The sequence below is a fragment of the Pteropus alecto genome, unplaced genomic scaffold (genome assembly GCF_000325575.1).
Source record: "Pteropus alecto unplaced genomic scaffold, ASM32557v1 scaffold110, whole genome shotgun sequence".
Taxonomy (NCBI): Eukaryota; Metazoa; Chordata; class Mammalia; order Chiroptera; family Pteropodidae; genus Pteropus; species Pteropus alecto.
Genome location: NW_006431920.1, coordinates 5,237,869 through 5,247,107, shown reverse-complemented (window position 1 = coordinate 5,247,107; position 9,239 = coordinate 5,237,869). Strand labels below are relative to the sequence as shown.

At 35.8% G+C, this 9,239-nt stretch overlaps 1 pseudogene; it reads right to left on the bottom strand.

The window, feature by feature from the left end:
- Positions 1-10: 10 nt before the first annotated feature.
- On the bottom strand, positions 11-129 carry LOC112475475 (annotated as a pseudogene).
- Between the last annotated feature and the right edge of the window lie 9,110 nt (positions 130-9,239).

Genomic DNA, 9,239 nt, shown 5'->3' with positions numbered 1-9,239 from the left:
CTATTTTTTACGCTTACAGCACCTGGTCTTCCTAGGTGGTCTCCCATCCAAGTACTAACCAGGCCTGATCCTGCTTGGCTTCCAAGATCAGACGGGATCGGGCTTGCTCAGGGTGGTATGGCCGTAGACTGGGCCTTGTATTCTATTTTAAAACTTAACATAGATTTTTGTATTCAGCTCTATAAGTTATCCAGGTTTGTTGTTTGCTGCTTTTGTTGCTCTTGCCATTTCTTCTCCACTTTGGGCAATGTTCATGCTCCAGAACTTATATACTTTTTTTCTTTTAGCATCGATTAGAACTAGCTTGTTATCATGTTCTCAGGGGGGCACTAACAATATGTTCATGAATCACATTTCAGTGTTGCCACTGATGATAACAACTTTTAAGTTTTTGCCTTTTGGGATAGATTATTCCCATTATCATTTTGTTATCATCAGTTGCACCCCTGTCATATTTGAGCCATAGGAGGCTGTCATTGGAATTCAAGAATCTGTTCTGGAATGACATGGACTCAAGAGTGATCAGAGCTGCTCCATAACTTACCAATGCTACCAGCTATAGCCCACATTTCCACAGCAGCTCACCATAGCTACCTGGTGACACTATGTACTACTTTCGCCTTGTACATGCCATCTTTCCCATCACCGGTATAGAAGATTTGATCAAGATACAAAGATATCTCTAAAGACAAATAAAGGACAAAAATCTCGTCACTGGGGATGTGGGCTGATATTGGCAAAGCAGCAGGAAATGTTGCAGTGGAGAAGGGATGTGATTTCTTGCATGTAAGCTGCGGCTGCTACTTCCTCTCCTTTCCTTCTTCCCCCATGTCCCCCTCCTTCCCTCTCCATCTCTTCTCCTAAGTGATTACCAGAAGGCTATTTCCATGGCCTGCCTCCCATGAGGCCCAGCTTGGCAAAATAAAAAACCTTAAAAACTCACTGTCACAGACTGAACTCTGTTGCAATTAAACTTATCCCAGGACCCTAAAGGTCAGCAGTTACTAAAAAACTGAAAAAACTGGCGTTGGCATCCACAAATGTTTATTTCATAGGATATATTTACATAAAGATAATCTTTTCATTTCTGTATTTCTAGGCCAAAACTCTTGTATGCGTACTTCAAACTCGAGGTGTTCAAACCGAGTTTGGCTGGGCTTTTCCCACAATCACTATCTGCTCCATGAGCTTTATTTTCTTCCCTTGGTCAGTGACCACTTTATCTACACCATCTTTTAACCTCTTGTAGCTGCCTAGAGACCTGTCCCCTTGTCCTCCTACTATACCTAAACATTCTTAATCTTATTCTCTCCCCACAGTTCTCTCTTCAATTGTATTTTATCCAATCTCCAATTACTCTCTTCTCTAATAATTCTTTGGTCCTAGTAATTACCATTTCTGGATGGGACTCTCGAAATGGCTTTCAAGGTGTTTTTTCTTTTGTCTTAGGCTTCATAGCTTTCCAAACTGTTTTTCATTCTACTCCTATAACAGAACTCCTGAGGTAAAAATGATTGTGTTAAATGCTGCTAAAATTATCACAACTATGCATCTCTTACAAGATGAAGTTTGTGCTTTTTGTGAGGAAGTGATCAGTTCTTTGTCTATCTCTGCAACTCATTTGGAGATTCCTTTTCAGTGTCCTGGTCCCAAGCCAAACTCAACCACTTTTAGTTCTAATGATATGGACATATTGAGGTTTAAATACCCATGAGAGGTGTGAACTAAAGCTATAGTTTTCAGCTCTTATTTACACAATGGTGCCTTATGCAAATTAAGCATCCGATACTATAACCACTGATCATCTTTCACCTTTCCAGCCTAGATGTGCTACTAGACTGTTTTTTGGCCTTTGGGTAGACACCTACTTACCCTTCAACACCCATCAGGTGCCACCTTTGAACTCACCCAAGGATATGATCTTTTTTTATTCATTCTTTCACCATAACTATTTCTATTACACAGTCTCCTCCACCTTCCTTACATTGTGATACTTTATACATCAGTCAACTATACAACCGAGTGAGGCAATGGAAGACTGAAATCTGTTTTTATTCATTTCTATTTGCAGAACAAGCACCAGTTTTCTGCAAAATAAAATATGCTTCATTAAAAAATAATGAATAAATGAATAAAAGAATTAAAGTATATATGGAGTATGTTGTTATGTGAATGAATCAATCTGTAGAGATTTGAGTAATTTATGCACTGTAATATCTTTGTGAGGAAACTGTCTACCACAGATCTTAAATATAGATCTATCTGGATGTTTGACAAGAGATAAGCAACTTTAATAATAATGGAGTTTTGAGGACCCTGAAAAATCAAATTTCTGTATTTTCATCCACAAAAATTTTGTCATAGCAAGTTTATTTTCCCCTTGAATTATAACATCCATCCTAGCTCCTCTACAGTCTAGCATACTAAAACCAGAATAATACTCCTTGATCTTAAATCACATCATTTCACTTTTCTCAAAATTCTCCAAGGGGTTTCCAGCTTAGTGTAAAATCCAAAGTTTTTATCAGGCGTGCAAGATCTGGCTACTTGTTATCCTAATTCTAGGTCCCACCATTCTCTTCCTGCTCTCATCTCAGCTGTACAACCCACTTGTCTTTGTTGAACATGTCAATCCCACTGTAATCTCAGTGTCTTGCTCTACTTTCTGCCAAAAACACTCCCTCCCCCCAGATATCCTACAAGCTATTTTGTAGATATCAGAAAACTTGTTATGAAATTTATATGGAAAAGCAAAGATCCTAGAATAACGAACATAATATTGAAAAAAAAAAAGGAATAAAGTTGGAAGACTTACGCACTCAATTTCAAGACATACTATTAAACTACAATAATCAGGACAAAGTGGTATTAGTGAAACAACAGACATTTAAATCAGTGGAACCCAATCAATAAATCCAAACAGATGTATACAAATGATTTTGACAAAAGTACAAACCAATTCAAATGAGAAAAGATAGTGTCTCTAACAAATTGTGTTGGGACTATTGGAGGTCCATATGCACTCCCCTCAAAAAAGAAAGTGAACTTAGACACAGCTTTTGCACATTATACAAAATTAACTAAAAATGGATCACAGACATAAATGTAAAAACTATATTTTTTAGAAGAAAACAAGATAAAATCTAGATGGCCTTGGGTTTGGCGATGAGTTAGATATGACACAAAATCCATAAAATAAAATTTATATAAAATAAAAATAAAATAAATTAAAATAAAGTTAAAATAGATATTTAAAATAGTAATATTTTAAAATTTATATTTCAAAATAAATACGTAATTATAATTAAGCTTTATTTAATTTAAAAATTGTTATCTATGAAAGACACTATTATGAGAATGAGAAGACAAGGCACAGCCTAGGAGAAAATATTATCAAAATGTGAATGTATGCCTGAAAAAGGACTTGTAACCAAAATATATAAATAACTCTTAAACTCAACAATAAGAAAATACACAATCCAATTTAAGAAATGGGCAGAATATCTAAACAGACATTACCAAGGAAGATGTAAAGATGACAAGCACATGAAAAAATGCTCATTACGATTTGTCATTTGGGAAATGCAAACTAAAACAACAACGAGATACTGGTGTATAAACTATTGGAGTGGCTTAAATCCAAAAACTTGACAAGAACAATTGCTAGTAAGGACGCAGAACAACAGTAACTATTATTCATTTCTGGTAGAATGCAAAATGGCCCAGGCACTTTGCAAGACAGCTTGGCAGTTTCTTACATGATGAAATATAGTCTTACCATAAAATCTAGCAATTGTATTCTTAAATATTTATCCAACTGATGTGAAAACTTGTGCTCATGAAAAATCCTACACACCAGTGTTTGTAGCAGTTTTATTCAAAGTGTTTTTTTAAAATAAGTGAATGAATAAACTGTGATACATCTATACAATGAGGTACTATTCAGCAATTAAAAAAAAAAAAAAGAGCTACCAAGCCATACAAAAACCTTGATAAATCTTAAAAGCAATTGCTAAGCTAAAGAAATCAGTCTGAAAGGTATATTGTATGTTTCCATTTATAAGACATCCTGGATAAGATGAAATTAGAGAAATAATAAAAATATCAATGGTTTCCAGTGGTTTGAGGAGGACAAAGAGTTTAATAGATGAAACATAGAGGACTTTTTAGGGCAGTGAAACTATTCCGTTTGATACCATAATGATGGGCACATAACACCGGGCATTTGTCAAAGCCCACAGAACTTGAAAGTAAAAATAATGAACCTCAATATATGCATATTTAAAACATAATTTAGTAGTTTGAGGGATTCCGGGGCTGAAACTCAGACTGTGACAAAAAATATGGAACTATAATGCAAATGTGTTAAATAATTTCTCTAAAGAAGTTAGGGCAAAAGGGTACTAGAGATTTTGGAAATGAATAGAAACTTTAAAACAAAGACAAAGGGAACTGTATGGAAGCATTGAACTTTATTTGGTAAATTGTTCCCATGAGAATATCAGTTGACAATTTTAAAACCACTATACACGTATACTAGAATTAAACGATTAACTACATAGACATAGGATGGTGGGAATCAAGTTTCTCGTGTTAGATTGTGAGATTGCAGATGAGCAAAGGGAAAAAGAAACTAGAATGAGCCATGTGATATGGATCAGAGTTGAAGATATCAGTATAAACACATTTAAGTTAGTATAAATAAAGATATATACATATAAAAATATTCATAGGTGTGTGTAAGTACATGAATTAATGTAACACATATATGCCCTTGATCTTTCTGCTAAGAGGGCCTAAAATCAACTATGTCCCAGTAACAATGAGCATATCCAGTGCCCATATCTTGGTTTTCAATATTATTGTCTAACAAAAGGAACCAAGGACCCTATGAGAAATGGCTGATTCTAAGGCTGAGTCAAGATTCTACGAGATGAGCACAGAGCATGGTGCAATACCAAAAAGTGTGAGGTGCTCAAAAAAAATTAAAAAGGCATTGTCAAAGGGACACAGGAGACAATGAAAAGCGCTTCCAATGGCTAAAGCTGGAATAATTTTAGTAACAAAATTAAAAAGTAATGTTGGATTATAACCAACGTAAAAATAAATAGCCATGAGTCTAGACTGATTATTTAATTATAGGACGAGGATAATTAATGAAGAAAATTAAGCAAATCTCCCAAGCAGAAGTATTCTAAATAATTTACGTAGATACTCTGTTCTCAAGGAGCCTCCCTCACTTTTCCCTACTCCTTAAGCGTGGGCTTCGCCTAGTGACTTCCTTCCAAAGAGAAAGGGGGTAAAAGAGTGATTTGACATTGAAGAAATCTGACAAACTCTATCTCAGTCAGGAGGTCATGGTTAACTCAATAATGATAAGTCAAGTCGATAGTATATCCCTTTGATGTGACATGATGAGAATGACACTTTACAGTCGTGGTCTTATTCCCCGAAACACTGCAGCATAATCATTAGAACAACAGCAGATAAATCACAATTGAGTGACATTCTAAAAAATATTTGATTAGTAGTCTTCAAAACTATCAAGGTCATCAAAAACAGGGAAAGCCCTAAAAACTCTCACAATAAAGAAAAGCAAAGGGAGACATGATCATGATGACTAAATGGAATGTGGTTTCTTGGATGGGATTCTGTAACAGAAAAAAAAAATACAAATTGAACACTAGGGAAATCTGAATAAAGTACAAAATTTAGTAAGCAATGTATAAACATTGGTTCATTACTTGTGATCAATATCTAATACTAATGTAATATGTTAATATTAGGAAAACTGGGTGAGAGGTATGTGAGAACCTGTACTCTCATTGCAATTTTTTTAATCTAAAACTATTTTTTAAAAATTTTATTTAAAACAGTTAACATACATTTCCTAACACCTTAAATATATGAGGCTAAAAAAACTGCTGATGTGTCTGTGGGCAGCTGGGATATTATTCATAGCACATGTGTGTACATAATAATTAAGAATTTCACCTTTTACCTTTGTACTGTATATTCATACTTTTTTCCATCAACATGTGACTTAGAACTCCCTGTTCTTTTAACCAACTCACTTGCTTATGCAAATGTTGCTGTCACTCTCAGCTTGTAATTACTAATGGAAAAATAAACTGAAGTGCCTGAGCCAAAGATTTCTAGGAGGAGAGGAAAGAGAAATAGAAACAAACAAAAAATGAAAATCTTTAAATGTTAAGATACCAAAGTGTCATTAATTTCCTAGATGGTAATCGATTGCTAGGGTGGAAATATTTCCTGGATGGTAAAATTTGGAAATAAAATCTTCAAAAGTTAAATTTTACTGCTTAATCATTATAAATGTTATTAGGAAAAAGAATTTAAGAAACATTGATATTATCGACCATGTTAGATTCGCACATCGAAAGCTGTCTTCCATTCTGTCCCCAGTGTCATGCTGTGAGATTGCCATGTTTGTGAAAGGATTCTTAGTCAGAACAATTTGATATTTTAGAAAAAAAGACTATTTTATGTCGGCAGTAATCTTAAGATGGATTCACTGCAACAAAGTGCATTGTGCATCATGGTTAGATTTAATTTCTAAACTTTAATTATATATTCATAGATCAGAAGCAATATGATAACATTCTCTAAAGATGATAACTGTACTTTAGTCAGTCTGGTTGTTTTAGTCTTCTTAATGCAATGAAGGCCAAGGTCAAGAAAACATCACTCTCAGTTTGAAACCAGCAAAAATAAATAACAAATGTTAGGATTCACCATCTGGAGAAAGAATTCTCCTTATGCAGTGATGTGTGTATCTGTTGCTAAGGAGATAGAGAACAACCAAGTCCAGTCTTCATGATGAGAACATGTTATTCAAAGTAAAAAGAAACAAAAGGGAGATAAAGCCTAATCAATCCAACTGTCACAGCATAGTTTAAAGTTAGCAGGTATGGATTGGTTGAGACTACATAGCACTAATGAAATTTGACAATTTTTGACACCCCCTCAAAATGGAAACTTTGTGTGGTTCAAGTTTGTATTCAAACTTCGAGAGTGGTGAAAGATAAAAGAGTGGAGAAAGATTGGAGAAAGAACATTATTGCCAATTTTCTTAGGAAAGCAAATAGTTTTGTTTCGTTTTTTTTTTTTTTTTGCTGACTATAGCAGTTATTTCCCTAGCAATATTCCTAAGGGGGAGAAGTTTATATATTAAGATACCATACAACCCATTGGAACTGTTCTTCCAGAAAATTTCTTCTCCTCTGTACCCTGGTCCTCAGTGGTAATACTCGAAGCTCTAATTTGGTCCTGTTGACGTAAGAAACATTCAAAGCTGTAGCGAATTTTTATAAGAGTTTAGTTGAGCCAAACTAATATCAGATGACACGGAGCAAGATCTCAAATGTTTCGGAGAATAACGGTTTTGCAGCTTCTTTATGCATTTGAAGTTAAGGGGGAACTGTGAGGAAGAGGATGTGGAGGTGAGAGAAAGTGAAGCGGGGGTAGGATTACAGGATGGTTAAGATTCTGTGCTCTCTTGAGGGGTCAGACACGGTGGTCATGTATCGGAAGGAGGGGTCTGAAAGGGAACATTTCTAAGGTGCATTAACCTCAATGCATAGAAACGATGGCCAGGGCTTGCTGAAGGACACGATAAGCCTTTCAGTAAAGAAGTCGTATTCTTGGGGCGTGACCACCCACCGTGACCTGCCTACTTAGGAATTTTTAATCAGATCACCTGGCGAGGTAACTTTCCATAGAACCATGTCTTTTGTCTACCGCCTTCTCAGGGAACTTGCACACCCAAAATTGGCTGAGAAGCTACCACCTCTGGTTTTTAAACCATCTGCGAGTACTATTTAAAGTATTAACTTGGATTAAAAACAAGTTTCTTGAAAATTTTGTTAAATGGGTCAATGCCTCTAAGGCTAATCAATTATGTGTGTATCAAGCAGCCCTGTTTTAGGCATTAAGATTGTTTTAAAAAATTAGACTTATAAAACCCAAAGGGATCATAATCCAGACCGGAAGATGAATATATATACACATTAAGTTGAATACAAGTTCAAAGGCTTATGTGAGTCTAGAAGAGAAGGTGATTCATTCTGAATGTTTGAACTGGAGACAATATCCCAGAAGAAATAAGAGCTAGGCTGGGCTTTAAACAGAGATTTAATGCATAGAGAATTAGTAACAGAATTGGAAAACCAGAGAAGGAGCATACCAATGTCACATAACAAGAAAGGACATGTGTTGTGGAGGAAGGGCATACTTTTGGTGTGAGGATGTCTTAAGATCTATGGCCAGAGGATAGAAATGTGGATGTTTAGATAGAATTAAGAAGACTCTCAAATACCTTACTTACTATTTCTGTAGATCTACTGATCTGCCATCTTTCCTGTCTCCAAACGAAACCCATGAGCAACATTCTCTCATCAGTATTATCGTTCAGTATCAACGATAATTTTCACTGTGGGAAAGGGAAGTATACTGGAATAGAGGAAGGGCATTGTAACAGGTAACTGAAAAGTTTTTATTGTGTCTTGTCAGGGTTCAACAAACAGAGTCCAACAGGAGACACTCCCATAGACAAACAGAGTTAAGTTTGTTAATTGTGCTTTAGCAATGGAGAAACACACCACACACCACACAGGAAACTTGGGAGTCACTGTGTGGGGAGTACGTTGGGTTTATGTTTGATGAGTTCGAGGAGGAATTAGGGAAGCGAGGGTCGGTCCTGAATTGGACACTGTCAAGTAGCGGGGCTAGTTGGTGATGGAGCATCTTAATAAAGGTGTCCCTAAAATGAAAAAAACTAAAGTGGGGTTAGAATTTTGGTGGAAAAGAAGCAGTCAGCACTCCAGTTGGTCAGAAGAGGGGAAATATTTAGTCATGTTTGTGGTGCTGGCACAGATGGCCTTGTTTGTGTCCCAGTTGGAGCATTGTTTGTGTTCTCATGGGAATATTGCAACCTGGTCATCAGCAAGTCTTATCCTTTCTCTTGCTGATGGTCAACAAGGCCGATTTTTCACTTTTTAGTTAATTTTGTCCCCAGCCATCAACATTCTTCATTCTTGATTGCATATCTGCTGAGGGTACATCCAAGTTGTTTGCTGTTTTTTGATCAAGAAAGTGATATGTCTAGGTCATTGAAAAATAGTAACTCTGCTTACCTTGTAAAAGACACGTTGGAAAGAAGATTCCCTGAAGGCGTGGAAACTAATTAAGAGGGTATTTCATTAGGTAAAAATTATGAA